This window comes from Phalacrocorax carbo, chromosome 1 (genome assembly GCF_963921805.1).
Source record: "Phalacrocorax carbo chromosome 1, bPhaCar2.1, whole genome shotgun sequence".
NCBI lineage: Eukaryota > Metazoa > Chordata > Aves > Suliformes > Phalacrocoracidae > Phalacrocorax > Phalacrocorax carbo.
Genome location: NC_087513.1, coordinates 204,738,868 through 204,761,752, shown reverse-complemented (window position 1 = coordinate 204,761,752; position 22,885 = coordinate 204,738,868).

Below are 22,885 nucleotides of genomic sequence, written 5' to 3'. Positions count from 1 at the left end.
GGCTTCACTAAAGGCAGACCATGCTTGACAAACCTGGTGGCCTTCTATGACAAAGTGACTTGCCTGGTTGACATGGGGCAGGCAGTGGGCATCGTCTACCTGGACTTCTCCAAGGCCTTTGATATGGTCCCCCACAGCCTCCTCCTGGAGAAATTGATGCATTATGGCCTAGACAAGTGGTCTGTGCGGTGGGTGGGGAACTGGCTGACAGGCCGCACCCAAAGGGTGGTGGTAAATAGCTCTTTTTCAAAGTGGCAACCTGTCACAAGTGGTGTCCCCAAGGGATCAATATTGGGCCCAATGTTATTCAACATCTTCATAACTGATCTGGATAAGGGGATCAAGTGTAGCCTGATGAAGTTTGCTGACGACACCAAGTTCAGTGGGGAAGTAGACACTCCAGAAGGGAGAGCTGCTCTGCAGGGAGATCTGGATAGGCTGGAAGAGTGGGCCAGTAAGAACCTTATGAAGTTCAACAAAGACAAGTGTAAGGTCATGCACCTGGGAAAACATAATCCGGGAGTGCAGCACAGGCTGGGATCCACCTGGCTGGAGAGCCGCTCTGTGGAAAGGGACCTGGGGGTGCTGGTGGACAGGAAGCTCAGTATGAGCGAACAGTGTGCTGCTGCGGCCAAGAAGGCCAACAGGATGCTGGGTTGCATCAAAAAGGGCATCACCAGCAGAGAGAAAGAAGTCATCATCCCACTCTACTCAGCGCTTGTCAGGCCACACCTGGAGTACTGTGTACAGTTCTGGTCCCCTCTATACAAAAAGGGTGTGGACAGGCTGGAAGGGGTCCAGAGAAGGGCCACCAAGATGATCAGAGGACTGGGAAGCTGCCATATGAGGATAGGCTGGGAGAACTGGGTTTGTTCAGCCTTGAGAAAAGGAGGCTCAGAGGGGATCTCATCACCATGTACCAGTCCTTAAGGGGTAGCTACAGAGAAGATGGAGACTCCCTTTTTACACAGAGTCACATGGAGAGGACAAGGGGGAATGGACACAGGTTGCTCTTGGGGAAATTCTGGTTGGACATGAAGAAGGAAAATTTTCACAGTGAGGACAGTCAACTGTGGGAATAATCTCCCCAGGGAAGTGGTTGACTCGGCCACATTGGACACCTTCAGGAGTCGTCTGGACAGGGTGCTGGGCCATCTTGTCTAGACTGTGCTCTTCCTAGAAAGGTTGGACGAGATGATCCCCGAGGTCCCTTCCAAACTATGTTTCTGTGATTCCGTGAAATCTTCACTGTCATAATGCAGACTGCTTGTTACATGCATTTATAGGTATACCCTTTAAATGGAAAACACACTTTTAACTAGTATGAATTGTATATTGTCTGAAAAGTGAACAAAATATTTAAGAAGCTCTAGACCAAAACACAGATTGATTTAAAAATATTTCTTTCTTTCCAGAGAAAATATAAAGGTTTCCTCGTATATGTGGTTTCTTTGTATGAATAATTCCTGTTACAGATTAGAAAGTCACTGCTTGACAGACACAAGGTAAGAAAACACACTCTGTTCTAAGAAGTTTAATATCAAAGTAGTGACTTAATAATGAAATTAGATAATAACAGCTTATCCAGTTATATATATTGTTCTACATATTCCTTTTTGCTTCACAGAGTGGTGTAAACCAGGCGTCCATCCACACTGTTACACACCTGCCTGATTTTACTAGCTAATTCAAAGAAGCTATTAAAATTCAAGATGTTAAGCAGCAGCTGTGTAAGTATTCGCAGGGTCAAGGCCTTGTAGTTTAAATCTTTACTACATGTGTATGCAGAACGTAGCAATAGGGGGCCTTGAAGTCTCATTTGCATCTACTTGGCAGAAACCTGAGAGCAATTCTTTTGCAATACTCCAAACTCTACCATGGAAGCCCTTTGAGGGAAAGGAAAAAGGAGAAGTACAAGCCTTCCTGGAAAGAGAACATTTTTACAGATGAACTACATTAAAAATATTTCAGAAGAGTTTTTAAGTGGCAAGCCTCTTACACTCTGTCATTCAAAATATATCTCTATTTCTTAGCTTGGTAATCATTGGGAAATTGTGGATTCTCCCTGTATACATTTAGCTTTAATTGATATGAATTCGTTTAAGAATATATATTTTTTCCTTTCACTTTTTACTGTATATTTATAAGTCTAATTAATTTTGCTGGCAGTAGACAGCATATTTACTTTTCATTATAATTGTTTATCATTGTACTTTAGTGGAAACTCACAGGCAGGCTTGTAGACTGTGTGGAAATTAAGTAAATCTATGCAGATCCCCAAGATTCTGCATGGAGGAGAGGCTGACAAGAGACTGGGGATATATACCAGTTGCAGTGACTTGGCTCTGAAAAAAAGACAATCAGGGAAGTGAGTCAACTGCTGTCATTTGGAAATCTCGGTCAAACCCTTAACACTTCTATAAAGGTGATATTGTGTGTTTTAGCCTCTACTTTGATTTTTTGTTACCTTCTTTTCTATCTTTCCTGTACCAGCAATGATCATTTTACCTAAGTGTGTGTGTGTGTGGAGACCGTGTGAGGTTTCACGGCCTTTGTAGGAAATTTTGCTGGATGAGTCACCTGAAATAAAAATAAGATTAAAGTAAACATATCAAACTGCTAGGTCATAGTTTTAGAAATTGCTAACAAGGATGTTTACTACATCAAGAGTCAGAGAAAAAATCTGTGTGAACAGTAGACTTGTTAAATTTTGGCCATCCCAAAACTGTTTGGTGAATTCAGTACAGATTTACAAATACTATTAGCTAACTTTATACATATACATATACATATACATATACATATATGAAATTATCATGCCACTTATATATAATAAATGTGATTATCGTATCATATATATGATTACGATATGTACAGAAGATAAACCAGGATATATGTGCAAGCTGTTGGAACAAAAAGAGGAGATATTAAGATTCAGCATGAAAGCTGCAAATTCTCTGTTTTCAGAGACTTCAGCCCACACTGGTGACTCTTTTATTATAGTCACTTTAAGTGACTATAAATAGTGAAAGAGCTCCTAAGAGAAGAACTTAAGAAATCTCAATATTCTGAGACAATACATTTACCTGAAAACTTCAAGCACTTTATTCAAATCTTTGAAGAGGAAAACAGTAGGTTCATACTTGACTGCATCAGTCTAAAGGCAAATAATATTCTTGGTTGGTAACTTTGCAGATCCCCTTTGGAACTCTACCAGTTCACAGGGAATACTTAAGGAGTTCTTACAGCAACTGTTTCATTTGTCGGTACATATAGTAACATGGAAAAATAGATTTTTACATCTTGATGACTCTTGCAATGGATAGGAATATCATCAGGAAGGACGTAGACTTGAATCTGGGTCTTAAATACATTATAATCCTCTGGATAATATGGACTACTTACTGAAAACATCATGCTTTACGGTAGGGGAAATAATCCTCTCTGAAGTCCCATTAATCTTCTTTGAGATGGACCCAAGTTGTACAGATTGTATATATGAGGCCTAGAGTAACCTGATAACATCAGCCTCAGCACTCTTATAGTTCCTCCCCTATAGGATTCAAGTACTTACACTTCCCTGTGCTCCAGCCACTTGGTAAACCTGAACTTGAGAGCCTCATCTACACTGTTTTCAAGCCTTATGAACCTCAAGGTCCACAGGCAGCTATAATCATGCAACAGGTGGGTGAGAACAACTGTCTCAAGGTTTATAAATACACAACTTCACCTCCCCTGCCCGCCTTTCAAACTGTGAAAAGTGAAATGTTTTGGATTGAATGGAACAATCTGTGTCCAAAGTTGCATCAATTTTTATTCCCTTTTTTCTGTTTGGCAAGAAAATTTAGAACACACTCAGATGTGTTTAGATACAACCTATTCCAAAACGTGATCTACAACAAAAAAGGTGAAAGTGACCTTTGCAAAGTGTACAAAATGTCATTTTTGACTTTAAAAGTCTTCCTATAGTCCCTTCCGCTCTCAACAACAGTCTGTTTCTCATTCATTCCCTCCCCACTGTGGTTTTCACCTTCCAATCTCTTGAATCCAGTTAAATTTACTGGGGACAGGTGGAAACCCTGACATTTAGATGATAAGAGGAGTAAAATTATATTCTCAGGAAGTGTAAAAACTTTTCAGTTTGAAGACTTCTTTCTTTCAAGATTTTTCCATTCCTCCTCATTCCTTCTCAATGGAAATCCATGCAAGTTAATTACTCCCCTCTGTAAGAATCCTTGTGTAATCACGATTTAAATGTGATTGTTCATTGGAGTTTCAATGCAGTGGAGATACTGTTATATACCAGTGTTCTGATGTGGGTTCTGCTCAAGATGTTATTGCCTGTGAAGTCTTAAATAATTTAAGATTATGTTTCTTCAGAGATCATTTGCTCCCTATGTCCCCTCACTTTATGCGAAATCTGAAAAACTAGATTTTTGGACAGGGTGGCATTTGAACTGTCCACAAAAAAAGGACATTCCATACAGTATCCTCTGCTTCAGTATGCACACCTTCCAGGCAATCTATTGGATGCCTATACCTTGAATCTTGTCTGAGAACAGCAATAGCATCTCTTTGATCAGCCTCTCTACTTTCAAGGATGTTGATATTCCATTGGTAAGCAGTATCTCTTAATGAATGTTCATTTTTTTGTTCAGAATTCTATCAAGGGCTTGAGCTTTTGTAGTTATTACAGGACTATTCAAGCCCTTAATGTAGCACATAATTTAGAATACAGAATTATTTGGATAAATGGCAATCTGCTCCAGCTGCTGATTTCCTTTGTTCAGTCAGTTATATGAAATGTATATTTTATATGAAATAATTATATTCTATTTTTATGCTTGCTCTGGGTATAAAGTATTTTTAATAGGAGACAGCACTCTGAAGCCTCTAGGAGTATACAGTAGTACAGTAGATAAGAAACAAACATTCTAAAGAGAAATAATTAAAAAAATTGTTAGATCTTGATACAAGATAAAATAATTATGTAAATAGTTTGATTTAAATAGTGGACTTGCAAGCATTCTTCATGTTCCTGTGCTCTTTGCAGTAAGATACTGTTTCTTAGGATTAATGAGGAAGTATCATACCTGCATCTCTGTACTCACATAGTCATTCAATAACGATATTTGTACAAAATTAGCTGCAAGACAAATATGAACCGGGGTAGAGAGAATAATCTACAGATGCATTTACTATGGCTCATGATTTACACCTCTGTAAGTCAGGCTGCAGTCACCTTTAGGTTCTAATTTGCAGAACACTTAAGACTTTGAAATTTGGATTTTTTACTGAATTTTCTTTCTTATGATAGATAGATATTTCCCTCTTCTTCTCTGGCCTTTTTAACCTTAGCTATAGGTAGAACTGAGAAAAACTGCATTTTCCTCCTCATAGGAAATCTGACAATTCAACTTCTTGTTTGAATCCCAAATCAATATGGAAAATTGAAGTGTTGACTCTTTCTCATACATTTACAAATTGACTCAGAAATACACTGAGTTTGTTTAAATATTTTAGAGCTAAATACATTTTTCCCAATTTTGAAACATTTCATTTAGCTCTACTGAGTCAGAATTAGGGCACCATAGGGGCTGAAGCCCTGTGGACCAGAGTGCTGACCCCAGCCATAGGCAACAGGCATCTCCATGGGGACAGGAAGGGACCACAGTTGTGTCAGGACAACAGCCCATGCATTGGCACCTGGAACAGCAGGGCTGTCATCAGCCCCAAGCATGGTTGCGTCTCGATGGGGACTTTGCTCTGGTGTGGCCTCCCATGAGCCAGAGTGGTCCTGGCCATGACCTCCCCATAGCATGTTGAGAGCCTCCGGTGTGGTCACCATGGGCTACAACAGACTTATGCTACAACTTTTATGCTACTTATGCTACAGTTAGCCTGGGAACGTCCATGGAGTCAAGAAAATTATTGTCTATCCTCATAGTTTGATAGGGCATCCCCCAGCATGCTTTTGGTCCATTTAATCTGTCACTTTTTCAAATGATTCCCAGGCACACTGTGACAATTAAAACACCTCAGGAATCACTTTTAATAAAGTAGGATTGCAGCCTAATTTGGAAATAAAAGAATTTGCTAATACAGCCATGTATTAGGACATTAGGACATGTATTAGGACAGGACATTTCTCTATTGGTTGTCCTCAGTGCTCAGGAACGTTCCTGGTCATAATTTATTTAACTGCCATGTATGTAGCCCCTGAAATTTATGACTGTTCTAAAAGTCCCCAGTAGATCAGTAGAATTTGCAAATCTGCATTACATCGTGGGAAATGTAATCTCTGTGAAGCTGACTGTCTAGAATATGATGAAGGCACTAGCTATCTACCATAAGGCAAGGCAGCAGTGGAGATAAATAACATAGTATTTTACTGAATTAATTCAGTATGAACTATTTGAAATCATCATTTGTAAATATAAATATATTATACTTCATATTGACTTTTACCCTATCTTGAAATCAGTTCTGGCTTGAAGTATGAACTGCAGAATTTACTAGTTACCTATTACATGGCTGTTCAGGTAATTCTATCCTAACGCTCATAGATCTTCTGTTACAGCTCTTTTATTCTGTTTTATTAACCTATTTGTTTTAATACAGAGATTCATAGGCTGTGTTAAAGGTACTACTCAGAATTCTCTTTAGTAATCACCAAAGCATAATAGCCCCAATGGACACTGTTAAGTGACATCACTCTTTGCATTTTAATAGTAGTAGTAGTAGTAGTAGTCCTACTTTTCAGCAGGATACAGTGGGCTATGCTTACATTCTTCAGCTTCTCATTTATATGTTAATAGCTCTGAAAAGCATTTATTTGATTAGCATTCAATAATTTCTAGTGAATCTAGGTAATGCTAGTTCATCAGATAATACCATTCCGTTATTTTCTTCTGGCCAATCTTATCAATGGTAATATTGTAATTAAGGATGTTGGCAAAAAAAAAAAAAAAAAGTAGGAAGATAAAAATTGAACTTGGTGAAGATACATCATTGATCCAGAGGCAAATTATAAGAGTATATCGGAAGAACCGGGTAATTGAAAAACTAAAAACTCTACAGAGTGCTACAGTACAGAGTGTGAGATTATCTAATTGGGAACTGATAATAAGAATTTCTGCTATAAATGGTGATATGTTAGTTGGAAATTAGAAAGGAAGAAAATCACGTTAGAGTGAATTAACCATACATTGTATGCAAGAAGAGCATGTGCACACAATACAAGATCTCAGCGGTGGCATTGCCAGTAGAGGTTAAGAAATACTAAAACTGTTGCATGAAACACCACCAAAATGTCACCTGTAGGAAAAGTGCAGTTCTGATCCTGTTCACTAGGCAAAATATGGATCGAGGTTATCAGGAAGTGAAGATAAGTGGGGAGTCTCTGTTATGAGATGGGATGCAATTAATTTTGGTGTTTTACTAAACTGAATGAGAAACATGGCAACGATGTTGTAAGTGTCCATCTGAGAAGATGACTATGTGCCAAGAGGAATAAGTAAAACACCAGTATTTCCAGAATTTACCAGTTTCCCTTCCTTATTGCAGCACTGCTTGAGCACTACATGGTCTTTGACTAGGCAAATCTTCCATAATGAAAATAAGGGGGAGATTTGAGTTGTGCGAATTGTTCTGACACCTTATGCAACTCCTTGTACAACATTTAGATTGAAAGAGAAAGGTGGGAATGTGAAATGAAGGAGCAAGAATAACCTGTTGAGCAATGAAGTGTGCTCAAGGAGATCACAGGTCAGGTCTTTTGTTAAGGGTAGGTGTACATGGTTACACATAAAGATGTGTGTGATCACGATATCTTTGTCATACTTCAGATGCCTCTGTAATAGGCTGTGTGGCTCCCCCTGGAAGAAGAAGAAAAAAATCTTACTGATATAACATAAAAGATGCAATTCTCAAAAGAACAAATAGGCCCATAAATTTAAGCTAGAAGTCTAAAGAAAGTATCTGGCCTTGCCAGAAGGGAGATTCCAAACATCCTCCCAAAGATGTATGGGAGAAAAAGTACTTTCTTATAGAGATTTATTGGTTTATCAGGAGGATTATATAATGTTTGTCCACAATAGCAGATGATGGAATAGAGACTTGTGGTCCATTCCTTTGTTCTCTTCCATAAATAACTATTCAGGTTGTTATCCATCCATCTTTTTGTCCATACTGAAACAATAATAGGTGAGTCTGGTTTTAAAATTAACTTGTTTTTTTGAAAATTTAGACTTTTACATTACTAGGGGCAGACCACACACTGCATCATCTAATTAGTTTAAGATGTTTGATGCAAATGTTACCATTTAAGAAAGGAAGGAAGTAGAGTGACAAAGAATCATGAAATGGCTGGGAGGCACATAATGCAAAACTAAAACCAAAAGAACAGCAATTTCTTTACCAAATGTGATATTGTTTAAGTTGAACACATTCCATTATTCAAATGAGATTGCTTAAAGTTAACATGTTCTGGTGGTTTCTCTGGAAACAGGGTCAGAAAGCTATAGGTAGTCAGCATGCAGCCCTTAGCTGAGAAGGAGAGCTCTCACTTGCAGATTTCAGGAGCTGCTTGCCTGCTGGGAAACATGTGCAAATGTACAAAGAAGCAGCTTCCAAAGGTAGTCTGCAGGGGTTTCAGACTGGTGGAAAGGATGTAAAGGTTAAAAAAAAAAGGAGGTGACAGACTTAAACTTACAAAAATTTATATATATATTTGGAAAAATCTGTATTAAAAATATAAAATAATATTAAAAGTATTATAATTTTACTTTACAAAATATGAACATTTTATTTTGTTATAATACAAAATTCAGATTTCAGATAATTTGTTATTTTTGTGAGAAATTTAATTGCAGTCACAGCAGCAACTGCTAATGAATCTACAGATAACTATTCAAGCTATAAACTGAGTAATTTTGGTACTAGTATAGTACCTGTCACAGGCAGGACAAAGTAAAAGGCAACCCATAGTGGATCTGGATATAGGGATTTTTTTAAGAGCCAATGAGATGAGAGCTTTTATCCTATTTGGCTACCTTATATATTCACTTGCTCACTCCCCCTCAATGCTATGTTCACTAGATCTCAACTTCTGTTCCTGTCAGGGATGACACTGCTGGTCTGGGAAGGTCAGTCAGAAAGTCGTGTCAGTCTACACTCACAGTTTTCAGTCCCAGGCATCCATGGCATCCTGGGCATACCCTGGCATTCCTCTCCATGCATCTGCCCCACCTTCAGGATCTGCCCACTTTCAGGATCTTTCTTCTGGTCAGGGTCTTCCTTTTTTTTTTTTTTTCCCAGTCCCCCTTCATCTTTCTAAGACCACTTTTTTGTCAACTCTTCTTTTTCGTCACCAGTCCACAGTTTTCCTCACCTAAATAGCCTGTGCTCAGAAGCACATGTGATCACCTTCTTAATTGCTGACTCTGTCTCATTTCTTTTTATTAATTGGAGGATTCAGGACTTGCCACTTTTGTTCAGTGTGGATGTTATTAAAAGTTACAACCAGCCCATACTGGTAGCAGCTAGCAAGCAGCAGGCTTCTGCTTGAGAGTTCAAAGTTCAGTTCTGGATGTTCACCACATGCACACACATAGACCTCAATTATCTGCTGACTTTCACAGTTTAAATTTTTTTTTTCACCTACAACAGTATCACATACAACGCATAGTAACACATGCATTAATGCATATTCCGTCTAAGAAAGATGCATTCAAGTAAGAGCTGATTTTGAGAAGACAGTGTCTTCGTGTTCTCTATGAAACAAGCTCATGAGTCAAAAAGAAAAGCACCCAAAATCTGCTCAATTTGTAAGAACGGGAAGGAGATTATAAAAATAAATAAAATGTCTGAAAAGGAAAAATAAAATGTCTAAAAAGGAAAAATAAAATGACCAGTCAGCATCCCCTGATCTTCTCCTCAGTTCATCGCATTTACCAACTATCACATGTGGAATAAAAGTTGCTTTTTTTTTCCCCAAATTAAAAATTTGCACCATCTAACTATTCAAAACTTTGTTTTATGGAAGTATGAAAACAGCTCTGAGTGTTATAGGTGGAGCTAAGGGAAAAACAAAAGGGAAAAGCAGAATTGTTTTGCCTTTTTTCAACTTCCACAATTTGGCATGGAGAAATTTCTCATGATGGCCCACTGGTGATGTTTGCAGTGGCACCAAAAACTTCCTTGGTGCAATTAGGAAATGGAAACACATGGTAGCAGACAAAATAATAATTTTGTGGTGGGTCAGGACACAGGGATTTGCTCCCAGATCTCTCACAGAAAGAAACTGCCCTGTTCCTGCCCTGCACCTTCTGGCTGAAGACACAATGGAAGCTTTCTAGCTATGTGAACCCAATAATGGGCTCAAGTAATATGCCTTGCCATTTAGGAAAGTATATTACAGCTTCCTCTGCATTTTTTTTTAAATTGATTCTAAACAAAAGCCTGTTTGGCTTTATTACAAAATAACATTTTGGTTTGCCCAGGGTTGGAAATGCAAAACAGGAAAGCAACATCTTCACAAAATGCTGTTTGTGTTCTTGTTTTTATGGTTCCTTTCCTATCATTTACTATTCAAAGAGCACTCTGATGCAGGAACTTCTCTGACTGATTGCTCTGTGCAGCTCCTATTTAATCTCTCCTTCTTTTTCTGTGACCTTTATTCCCATGGGATTTTTGAAAATTGCTCTCCTCTGAGTCCCTGCCTCCTTGATATTCATCTTGAGTCCTAGTATCACTGCAGCTTCTCTTTGGCCTTTTACATAGTGAAAGGGTGAATGAATCACAAAAGACCTAAAACCGATAGATGCTAAAAGGTGTGATAAGAGTGCAGGGAGCTCTCTTTTCCTTTTTCACCCCTACTTACATATTTTCTCTGTTCCTTGCAGGTTTTATGAAGGTGTATTTTTCAGAGTAGTCAGGCCTGCTGAGATGTAAAATGAAGCAATGATAAAAAGTAGACAGATGCATAAAAAATGAGATGGTGACTCTGTGGTTAAGGTGTTTCTGTCAGAAGCAAAAGGAATGGGAAGAACTCTGTGAAGATTACCTTTTTAGCACTGTGTGATCTCTAGCTGTTTTGTTTTTCCTTAAACCTCCTAGAATCCCATAATTACCAGAGAATCTGAGGTGTCTAAAAAAAGATGAACAAGAAGAAGAAGAAGTAGTAATTTTCTCATCCCTGTATCTACAAAGAAGATCTTGTCAAATATAACTGCCTCTACAAGCTTAAAAATATATCGCATTTTGAAAAATCTCAGGATTTTGTAGCCAATCTTTTCTGTAGGTAGAGTAAATTGTTGATCAGGAATACCTGAAATAGCAACTCTACTCTTTTATGAGTAGATAGCAATGGGCATCTTTGTGTTACATTAGAAGTTAAAATGTTGTGCAGCTGGTCCAGGATTTTTTTGCAGTATAGTATTTTATCTATTAGAAAAAAAGATTACCAAACTGAAATGTTTTTATAAAGTATAACTGAAAATTTTATTATGAAAGGATCCACGTCCAGATATTATTCTCAATAAAATGGAATAATAAGCTTTGAAAATGGAGTTTTATTTTCAAATTGGGCAGAGAAGATGATTGATTCAAGGGTTTCTTTTCCATGATCATGACTTTACAACTTGCTTATTGATATGTTCATGTGTGGCTGATAAATCCTGAATGTTAACGGTTCCATTCTGATGAAAACCAAGATCATTATACAGGTTCCACAATGTTTTGGAGGCATGAAAGGCCCGAAACAGAAAGCTGAATGAGAAACTTTTGCTAAAGACATTGCTCCAGTACCAAGACAACATCAGTGTTATCCTCAAAAAGTGGCTTATGCTCTGAACTTAGAATACTGCACCTAGTACATTAACCACTCTTATATGCCAAGTAAAATTGCATAGGGCACAAAATATTTCTGTACTCAACTCTACAGTCTTCCTTTGCTTTGATTGCTTTAACTGGGGGAAAATATTATTTTACACTGTTACAACGATAAATTCACTGATTTCCTTGTGATACTTTCAGAAAATACAATGTGAAATCCAAATGAGGATCTAGATATCTACTGCAATCTAAGATAATGATTAAATTTACTCTTCTAATTCGTGCAATTTCATTCTCTGATTCAGAACTTTCACCACTTCACATTATGCAGAAATCACACAGTAATTGTGATGCCTCTAAAATTTGTGTGTTCCACTATATTCTGGAAGTGTCAAGTATATAAATACCTTGGCACTTAGCAAAGTCAAAGCCTGAGAAATGCAAATCAAACTAAGTTTGATATTTGAATGACCTTTAATAAATACATGTGACATTTTGGTAAAATAAATTATTTTGAATGCATATTTCAGAGTTAAGGGGTTGCGTAAAAAGTTGTATGTGTATGTCTATAGGCATACACATATGCACATATACACACACAGAGACACACATATTTACATAAAAAATAAATAAAAGCACAGAAATGGCTAGTAGTACTCAGGATGTCTGGCAACAATAAGTCTTCAGAATTCTACCTACAAATATCCTGCTGGATAAACCTTTCATAGTAATTTTTTTATGTGTGTGCCATTACTAATCATATTAAACCTGCGAGGAATTCTGAATGGCTTCCACGAAAGAATAACAACCCTCTGCTCAGCAGTAACCAAAATAATGGAAGCCACTAGCCCACAACAAAGCTAAATGGAAATACCAGCAACTGGAGCTGAAGGCTTAACAACATAAGTTTGTGCAGACTTATGACTCCGAAACAGCCCTAGAGGGTGGGAAAGGCAAAAAGATGACAAGAGGAACATTTGTTGTGTTACCTAAGTAGCTAGCAATTAAGAGAGATAATTAGAAAGTTGTTCTGACTGAAAAGACTATTTGGGATATATGAACCAGAAGAGTATAACCTGACTTCTATACAAGCAGCTCCTTTGTAAATGCTGCTGAAGTTTCCTGTTCACACAAACCAGGGAGTCTTCTGGCTTTTTGCAGTTGCCTCCCTCTCTGCAGATCTAAGTTTTCTTTTGATGGACAAAGTGTGTGCAATAAGGCCACAAGCAGGTTTCTAACATGGGAGCTAGGAAATACTTCTGAATCTCTCAGCTGGCACTTATCCACACTGCTCAGAGAAACAGGTCTGTTTGTATGTAGGTAATATTACACCAACATACTTTCCTTTGATGCAATTTCTTGTAATCTGCTCCTCATGTTGCCTAATTGCTGAGGGGGGGAAAAAAAAACAAACGCAGAACAATACCCTTAAAGCTATTGTGGAAAAACTGAAGAGGTGAGTGAGAAGGCATATAAATGTCAAAAAAAAAAATGGCTTTGTACCACAGTTCGTGTATTTTCTTATTCTGTTTAGCTAATCCTGTGACAAAACTCAGCTAACTAAAGTGAGTTACAAACTAATCTTGCCATTCACTACACAGCAGTCTTGCATATATCAGAATCAATTTCAAGACAGAAGACTATACTTGCTACAGTAATATCTGAAAATTAGAAACTGTTTGTTTCTAGCTAAGCATTCTTTAAACCAGAGGATGAGATCTGCCCTGTAAGAACATGTTTTGGAAGAAGTGGAAAAACTAACCGAATGTAACATAAAGCTAAAGGTCTGTTACAGTTTCCATCTGCAACAGACCTGCCCTGATATATTCTTTAACCTCTGAATGAATTTTCAGAAGAAAAGATACCCTGTTAAGAATTAGAATGTTCCCTACATTACAGCTGCCTTAAAACAGGGAAGAGATACCTGAATACTTATCAGTTCCTAAATTTCTTTTCAATAATTGATACTTAGCACTTACAGAGGATCTTTGATCACAGATGATCAAAGAACTTCAGAAATGTTGCTGAGTTCATCCTTGAAATACATTTGTAAAATAAAAAATATTTTCCCACCTAAAAATACCTAACAAACTCAAACACCCCCAAAAAACCCAAAAACCAAAAATGCCTCAAAAAAGCCCCAAACTTTTGCATAGAATCATAGAACCATTAAGGTTGGAAAAGAACTCTAAGGTCACCAAGTCCAACTGTCAACCTAACACCACCATACCTCCTAAACCGTGCCCTGAAGCGCCACGTCTACAGGTTTTTTTAACACCTCCAGGGATGGTGACTCCACCACCCCTCTGGGCAGCCTGTTCCAATGCCTGACCACTCTTTCAGCAAAGAAATTGTTCCTAATCTCCAATCTAAACCTCCCCTGATGCAACTTGAGGCTATTTCCTCTCATCTTATCCCTACTTGGGAGAAGAGACCAACACCCACCTCACTCCCACCTCCTTTCAGGTAGTTGTAGGGGGCAATAAGGTCTCCCCTCAGCCTCCTCCAGACTAAAAACCCCCAGTTACCTCAGCCAGTCCTCAGAAGACTTGTTCTCCAGACCCTTCATCAGCTTCATTGACCTTCTTTGGACACGCTTCAGCAACTCAATGTCCTTTTTGTACTGAGGGGCCCAAAACTGAACACAATATTCAAGGTGTGGCCTCACCAGTGTCAAGTACAAGGGTACAATCACTTCCCTACTCCTGCTGGCCAAAAAACCTGTTTGATATTCAAGGATCACCTCCTCCAAGCTCAAGAGGAGTCCATCCCAACAGGCAAGAAGTCAGGCAAAAACCCCAGGTGACCTGCATGGATGAACAAGGACTTTCTGGCAAAACTCAGACTAGAAGGTTGATGTAGGTACAGGTAACCCAGGAGGAATATAGAGACCCTATCCAAGCATGCAGAGACATGCTTATGAAAGCCAGAACCAACCCAAAGTTGAACCTCACACAAGATGTTAAAGGCAGCAATGGCTTATATAAGGACTTAAGTAGCAAAATAAGACTAAGGGAAAAATAGGTCCACTGCTGAATGAGGTAGGGTCCCCAGTTTCACAGGACATGGAAAAGGCTGAGGTGTCTTTTTCATCTCAGTCTTTACTTGTAAGTCCAAATTCCAGAAATCTAAGCACCCAGAGACCAGGGGGAAAGTCTGAAACAAGGAAGATACCTCTGGTGCAACAGGATCAAGATAGAGAATACTTAAACAAACTGGACATGCATTAAGTTCATGGGCCATGATGCGATGCACCCACAAGTGCTGAGGGGGTTGACAGGTGTCATTCTGAGATCACTGTCGACAAACTTTAATCAATCATGACTGGGACAAGTGCCCAAAGACTGGAGGAAAGCAAACATCACTCCTAAACTTCTATGGTAAACTCTTACAATAAAATGACTAACCTAGTAGATGAGGGGAGAGCAGTGATACTACCTACCCAGACTTCAGGAAGGTCTTTGACACTGTTTCTCATAAGATCATCATAGACAAGCTTTTGATATATGGGGTGGATGAGAAGACAGTAAAGTGGACTGAAAACTGACTGAACGGGTAGGCCCAGAGAGTGGTAGTCAGCAGTGCAAAGTCCAGCTGGAGACCAGTAACTAGCATTGCAACACAGGGGCCATTACTGTGTCCTGTTTAACACCTTCATTAATGATTTCTATGATAGGGCAGTGTGTACCCTCAGCAAATTTGCAGATGATACAAAACCAGGGGGAGTGGCTGCTATACCAGAGGGTCATGCTGCCATCCAGAACAATCATAGAATACTTTGGGTTGGAAAGGACCTTTAAAGGTCATCTAGTCCAACCCCACCCTGCAATTGGCAGGGACATCTTCTACGTCAGGTTGCTCAAAACCCCATCCAACCTGTCATTGAATATTTCCAGGGATGGTGCATTTACCACCTCTGTGGGCAACCTGTTCCGGTGTTTCACCACCCTATTGTAAAAAATTTCTTCCTTATATCTAGTCTGAATCTTAATTCTTTAGTTTAAAACCATTACCGCTTGTCCTATTGCTACATGCCCAGCTAAAAGGTCTGTCCCAATCTTTTTTATAAGCTTCCTTTAAGTATTGAAATGTCGCAATAAGGTCTCCCCCAGCCTTCTCTTCTCCAGGTTAAAGAACCCGAGGACTCTCAGGCTTTTCTCATAGGAGAGGTGTTCCAGCCCTTGGATCATTTTTGTGGCCCTCCTCTGGACCTGCTCCAACAGGTCTATATCTTTTCTATGCTGAGAACTCCAGAGCTGGGTGCAGTACTGTGGGGAGGGTTCTCACCAGAGTGTAGTAGAGGAGCAGAATCACCTCCCTCGACCTGCTGGCCACGTTTCTTTTGATGCAGCCCAGGATATAATTGACTTTCTGGGCTGTGATCACACATTGTTGGCTCATGTCCAGCTTTTCATTCACCAGTACCCCCAAGTCCTTCCCTGCAGGGCTGGTCTTAATCTCTTCATCTCCCACCTTGTATTGATACAGGGGGTTGCCTCAATCCATCTGCAGGACCTTGCACTTGGCCTTGTTGCACCTCATGAGGTTCACATGGGCCTACTTCTTGATCTGCTGACATGGATGGAGAAATGGACTAACAGGAACTTCATGAAGTTCAACAAGGGGAAGTGCAAAGTCCTGCACATGGGGAGGAACAACCCCAAGCACAAATACATACTGGGGAACACCCAGCTCAGAGCAGCTTGGCAGAAAATATCTTGGTGGTCCTTATACACACAGGTTGAACATGAGCCAGCAATGTGCCTTTGCTGCAAAAAAGGCTAATGGTGTCCTGGGTTGCATTAAGCAAAATATCGTTAGTAGGTCAAGAGAGGTGAACATTCTCTTCTGCTAAGCCCTGGTGAGGCCACACCTGAAATACTATGTCCAGTTTTGTGTTTCCCAGTACAAAAGAGACATGGACATACTGGAGAGAGTCTAGAAAAATGCCACAAAAATGATTAAGAGACAGGAGAATCTCTCCTATGAGGAAAAGCTGAGAGAGCTAGGACTTTTTAGCCTAGAGAAGAGCAGGCTCATCAGGGATCTTATCAATGTCTATAAATATCTGATGGAGGATGCAAAGAAGATGGAGCCAGGCTCTTTTCCCAGTCCTGCCCAGTGCCAGGACTAGAGACAATTGGAACAAACTGAAACACAGGAGGTTCCCTCTGAACACCAGAAAACAAGTTTTTAATGTGAGGGTGACCAAGCACTTCCCAGAGAGGTGGCAGAGTCTCCATCCTTGGAGACATTAAAAAGTCACCTGGACATAGTCCTGGACAACTGGCTCTAGGTGGCCTTGCTTAGAGCATGGATATCGGACAAGGTGACCTCTAGAGGTCCCTTTCAGCATCACCATTCTGTGATTCTTTGATTCTGTGATATGGTTTGAGTGCCATTGTTATAACACTTCGACTGCAACCCTAGACAATGCAGAGCTGAAAGCCTGAATTAAAGTATCTTGCCTTCTGTGAATAGTTTCTGGAAGCTTTATAATATACATTCTTCCTAATTGTTCCCAATGCATTAAAATTATCTTGTAAAAAGAAAGGGAACCCCACAAGGAATCTATAGAAAAAAAAATCCTTTGCATACATGCCCCTGCCCAGTAAATTTTGCTGGTGCTGCCTGCTGCAAGGACACTGAGGGCACTAATAAGCCTTAATGTCCCTGGCCATCCTCACCTGGGTCCCTTGCCCACATCCTGCCCATGGGCCCAGGAGTCACGTTTCAGTGTAGGCCTCGGCAGTCCTGTCCTGAGTCATGCTCTATTTATCTTCATCTCTGGTGTGCTCTCCAGCTGCACTGAGTGGGACTCCTGGGTAGACCCTGGCCTGGTTCATTACTTTTGCTTCGTAGATAATCACAGGACAGCCAACACAATGTGTTGCCACCCCAGCCTTTCTTTGCTGCTGTGGGATGGTGCCCCATCAGTGAGACCACTGCCCATGCCAAGGTCACTCTTAGCTCCTGGCTTACCATCACTCATGGGGAATTCCTGCTTCTCTGCTCCTGGATAGCTGGAGATGCTATATGGCTTCTGTACTTTCCCTTTTACTGCTGACACTCTCTCACTGTCATTCAGGACAGCTTCTTACCCTAAACCTTTCTCTATCATTGGATTTTTTAGCTAGTTTCCCCTTCAGGTAATAGCTCATTTTGAAGTTATTGCCATCTGATTGACACCCAAGCCAAACCCTCATGAAATTTAGAATACTACCTTGTCTTCAGAGTAAACTCTCTCTTAGCTGATGCTCTTTAAAGAGCTTTTGATCCTTACTGCAGAGGTCTAAAATGTTACTGTTGTCTTCTCCTTTTGCCCAGAATTAAAAATATAGCTAAAATGTTGAGCATCTTTTTTTTTTCCATCATAAATGAGCAGAATAGTAAATGGGATAATAGTTGAATGCATATGACATAAAAAAATAAAATTATACATGATGCATGTATGTCACTCAGTCTACTTTTTGACATGAAAGAAATGTAAGTGCAAAGCATGTACTGTTGAGAAAACCCAGACTGAGGCTGTAAAGAAAGTACAATGCAAAGCTTGACTAGATTTTAACATGTTTAGTATTCCTTGAGAATAATAATATGAAAACAGTTAAAAGCAAAGTCACAGCTTACCATGGAATTTTTTCAAAATATATGTTCTAAATCCACGACTAACTTTCATAAGTAGTGAGAGACATATGAATTATGAAAAGCCAAGAATTCGGAAGATTGCAGCCTATGACTGGAAGGAGTGGCTGATACACCAGAAGGCTGTGCTGCCATCCAGCGAGACCTCGACAGGCTGGAGAGCTGGGCCCAGGGGAACCTCATGACATTCAACAAGCGCAAGTGTAAGGTCCTGCCCCAGGGGAGGAACAACCCCAGGCACCAGTACAGGCTGGGGGCTGAACTACTGGAAAGCAGCTCTGTTGAGAAGGACATGGGAGTGCTGGTGGACAACAAGCTGACCCTGACCCAGCACTGTGCCCTTGTGGCCAAGAAGGCCAAAAATATTCTGTATTCTGGGCTGCATTAAAAGGAGTGTGGGCAGCAGATCAAGGGAGGTTATCCTCCCCCTCTACTCTGCCCCAGTGAGGTCACATCTGGAGTACTGTGTTCATTTCTGGACCCACCAGTTTAAGAAGGATGTGGAACTGCTTGAGCAAGTCCAGCAGAGAGCTACGAAGATGATCAGGGGACTGGAGCATCTTCCTTATGAGGAAAGGCTGAGAGACCTGGGTTTGTTTAGCCTGGAGAAGAGAAGACTGATGGGGGATTTCATCAAAAGTCAATAAATATCTAAAGGGAGGGTGTCAGGATGATGGGGCCAGATTCTTTTCAATAGTGCCCCATGACAGGACAAGGGGCAATGGGCTCAAGTTGGAACACAGGAAGTTCCACCTCAATATGAGAAAAAACTTCTTTCCTGTGAAGGTAACAGAGCATCGGAATAGGCTGCACAGGAGGCTGTGGAGTTTCCTTCCCTGGAGACATTCAAAACCCACCTGGATGAGTTCCTGTGCCCCCTGCTTTAGGTATCCCTGCTCAAGCAGGTGGGTTGGACAAGGTGATCTCCAGAGGTCCCTTCCAACCCCTACCATTCTGTGATTCTGTGATTCTGAACTGTTTCTAGACAATATTATACTATACCTAAACTGGGAATCTTTTAGAACATAGTGGGAGCATGAGCCAACCCTGAATCATAGTCTCTTCATACACAAATCTACAAATGAAGGCCATTAGATATAAATAATCATAGCCAGAAATCGCAATTAATTTTCTGAATCCCTCAGAACACTATTCCTTTTCTACCTGAGCTTGATTTCTTGAACACATGTCATAAGACCACAGGATTCCCCACAAGCTCTTTGTAAAGATCAGTAGCTTTCTTCTTAATTTTTAGCTGCTTATTCTGTAATACTTCTAATTTCATGCTTAGATGAAGAGGAAGTAACAAAAATGGCAAGAGGTTTTCAGTAATACAAGAGACACCTAAAATCAGGTGGTTGGAGAAGTGGACCCTGCCAAATATATAGCAACAGGGTGTTTAATATTTCAATAGTAGAAACTGTTGGTTTGCCAGTTATTGATGGTGTTTGCGCTGTTCAGAAGAACAATTGCATTACCTTGTTCTTTAACTGATCAATAGGTTGCTTATAACAAAAGCATAAAATTTCCTTTAGCAACTTCTCATAAAGTGTTTCTGACCATACCGGATGCTACCTATGACGGTAACTATGTCTTTTGCATACGTTAATAAATGAACAGTAATAAACAGCAGTTTAATATCAGTCATGGCCAATTGCTACAGTGTCGCTTCTTTGCTACAGCCGAGCACTGGAGCAGAATTCAATTTCCCAGTATCGCATAGAAAAGCAACTCTTTCCTGTACTTCTAGATTCTGATCCAATAATTACCTCTGCAAGGAACTACATCCATCAATTACATCCATTAGATTACACATGCCTTGGCAATGCTGGTGGTTTGTACCCACTATAATTCAGTTGCAGAACTCAGCCCACAGTGAACTCAGACTGTGCATCCTTTTATTAACCTTGGAAATCTAAGAGTATCCTTGATCATCCAATAACACCACAGTATTATACCAACTTCTGTACATATATGTCAAAGCACAGGTTAAGCCTGTGCTGACAGATTGTGTGAAAAAGTGTGCAGAATTGAATACTTCCAAAATTATCTCTTACCAGAGCCAAATGTAGGTTTTGACTTCTCAAAAGAAATCAGTATTTAAATTAAAATGTAGAAACAAAAATTGCTGGGATAATATCCATGGAATTTTGGAAATCATACTCTTCATGGGTAATTCAAGTGTAATTTTTTTATAAGCAGTGAAACCTCTTGTTACTTTCTACCTCTTTTATCTTTTGTACTACAGTATGAAAAATTAAATGAATAAAGGTGTGAATAAATAGAAGGTTATAATGTGATTATTAGACATCTAAGAGTAGGGTGGTAAATAAATGGATTTAACACCTGTTAGTACGTGCTTTCATTAAAACTCCTTGTTACCTGGGAAAAGAGAAACAAGATTGTATTGCTACCTATACTGACTGCTGTCTTAAACTGGTTATTAAAGCTGTTGTACTGTCATTTCAGTTCTTTTAAATAATCAGTAAACTGCTCAGTGCAGTATTTTTTTATGCTTTGGAGACCAGTGAAGTTAACTTTGGGTGGTGACACAGCTGGATTACAATCATCATTCCAAAACCCAAAAACCCTGAAACAGAGTTTCAGGATTGACAAGGAGAGTAGGTGCATAATTTGGCTTAAGAGTTTTTGCTTGATTGTTAAGATATTTAATGGTTAGAACACCATTTGACACCAACTGTAATCCCATAGAAGTTCGTTTTAATGTTTTCAACATTGCTGTCAGGATAGCACCGAGAACCTTCCCATAAATTGTGCCTTAAGATGGGTGAAGACCAAGGCACTGGATGCTGCTCAGCTTTTCATCAGCTCCTCTAAAATTCCAGTGTCAGAAACTTAACTAGCAGAGATCAATCTAGTTCACTTGCATCAGCAGAGGACTGAATTTGCAGCATGCTTTCACTAGGATTGGACTAAGTGGATAAAAACTATTTAATGTTATCTATAAATGCACCTGCTTTATTTCAATTTTTTGATATATACATACACTTACGTTTATTTTGCAATTGAATTTTATTACTATGTTTTTACCATGCACTTTTCTAGCAAGTTATTTTGTTTGCTCTGTTTGGTCTTTGGTTTGCTTGCACTTCTGAGATTAAATGACATGGGCTATTATGGAGCACAAGTTACACAAGCATACAAGTAACACAAATGGATAAACGCTGTGAATAAACAGAAATCTTTTAACAGATGCTTTAATTTGCACCACATAAATTAAGTACAGAGATCTAAAAGTTAATTAAAAATTTTGATTGGTGAGACTAAGAGTTGTAATTAAATCTGGTTTTCGTGGGTGGCCTAGAGAAGAAATTTTACTAAAATGGTTTTTACTATTTTCTGTTTAAAGATGGATTGTAGCATGAACATCACTTGCAAGAAAATCTGTTAGTGAGCAGCAAAAATAAAGATTATGTAATCTTAATTTTATAACTTTAAATTTATAAACACAATAGACAAGTATGGCAACTTGGGTATTCAGCCCATAATATAAAACCCTGAACTGTTAATATGCAAACTGTATCATCGTATTCTCAGCATTTTAAGCAAGAAGATATCTGCGATCTCCTATAGAATAGAAGGCCAAATTCTGTAATGCCTTAAATTCTTTGAAATGGTGACAAATTAAGCACAGTAAGTAATAATATTGTGTCTGTCTTTGGCACCTCTGCTCTGATTTGCTCACTCTTGACCCTAAGGTGCTTTTGTTTTCAGAAGCTATTGTCAAAAAGTAGGCACATATTTCTGTATAAAGAACCTTTTTTTTTGGAGTCATCCTTCATATAATGTTTCTCATTCTTTGTTTTAATAGCTCTCACCTTATTAACAACCACTATGAACAACTTGATGTGACTGGAGCACCCATGAAGACTGATTTTCCCAAAGATGTTTTCCATTCCCCCTTTTACTTCAATTTTTTTGAGAATGATTCTAGTATCTTCAAAATTCTGGGTCAGGTCCATAAAGGGTTAAGGAGCCCCAGTGTGGGCATGCAACTTCTCTATACAAGAATCACATCCCTGTAAAAAATGAAATAAACCAAATCAATCAGAACCATAGAACACTTAAGCCAACTTGATGATCATACTATGTGATTAAAAGGAAGTATTGAATAAAAAAAGTGGCACTCTGTTTCATTGATATGCTGGGGGCTTGCAAAGTTTAATATGAATCTTAATTAATAGACATGCACCTTTAGCCAAACCCTCTAGCCTGAACACCTTTGGAATTTGGAAAAGTGGGTTTCAGAGTAGGTTTGGAACCTAATGGTCCAGCTGTGCTAATTAAAAATGCTGAATTATATATCCAAGCATCTCTTCTTTTTAAAAAGGAGTACAAAGAATGCAGAGACATATATTCCTTCTTTAACTACTTTTCATTGATG